Raw genomic sequence first — 817 nt, 5'->3', positions numbered from 1 at the left:
GAACTTTCTAGCCAATTCAGTAGGAAACACGCCAAGACGTGTACGCACACTAACAAAATGTAGACCAAGAACAAAAATAGTTTTTGAGCAAAACTTAATGAAATGCCATTTTCATTTATTTACTTGCTGTTTGTTTTCATGCCTGCCTGGATTAGATCACTAAAGTGTTTGGGGCCTCTTGAAATGAATATCAGGAAGGGCACATTGTCTTGCACATTGAGGAAGCTTTAGCTGTTCACATTCATTATCCACCATTCTTCAAATATAGGCCAACTTGGGTTGCAACATGGAAGAAGAACCAGGAAGCATTTTTGGGGCTGGAACCTAGCAGTTCATCTTTACAGCAGCCCAGGGCCTGAGCAGACAGCGCTGATGGAAAAGAGGATTTGTTGCTACCATGTTATTTGTAACGTGAGCAATAATGACATCCAGGAGCCCCATGTGAGAACCAGAACCATGTGAGCTCCCAGATGAACAGAGCAGCTGGTTCCCTACCTGAAAAGCTGGTTAATGAATGAGTTACAGTAGTCAGCAAGCTCATCCAAAAACAAGCATTCAGGCTTCTTTGGGATGTCCACAGTTGCGAACAGCTTTCTGAAGCAGGAGACACCTGGAGGATGAAGAAATAGTTGGGAAAGTGGCAACAGCGCTCATGGGAAGGCAGTATGCTGCTCTGCTGCCCTCTCCCAGTTTCCACACCACACAAGCATGCCACTGATAGCATGAAAATGTTGTAGTCCTCATCTCTGCCAATATAATATTGTGAGACACATTTAGTCTTCCTGACCAATCTGATTTTCATTCATTCAAAAAGTTC

The 817-nt window shown here is 43.5% G+C and overlaps 1 non-coding gene across 1 annotated transcript; it reads right to left on the bottom strand.

The window, feature by feature from the left end:
- Nucleotides 1-485: 485 nt before the first annotated feature.
- Nucleotides 486-576, bottom strand: MIR1632 (microRNA 1632). The gene has a single exon (NR_035121.1). It is a non-coding gene; the product is annotated as a microRNA 1632 (primary transcript).
- Between the last annotated feature and the right edge of the window lie 241 nt (nucleotides 577-817).

The sequence above is a fragment of the Gallus gallus genome, chromosome 1, assembly GCF_016699485.2.
Source record: "Gallus gallus isolate bGalGal1 chromosome 1, bGalGal1.mat.broiler.GRCg7b, whole genome shotgun sequence".
NCBI lineage: Eukaryota > Metazoa > Chordata > Aves > Galliformes > Phasianidae > Gallus > Gallus gallus.
Note: the sequence above shows the minus strand (reverse complement) of the source record. Positions and strands in the feature narration are given on the sequence as shown.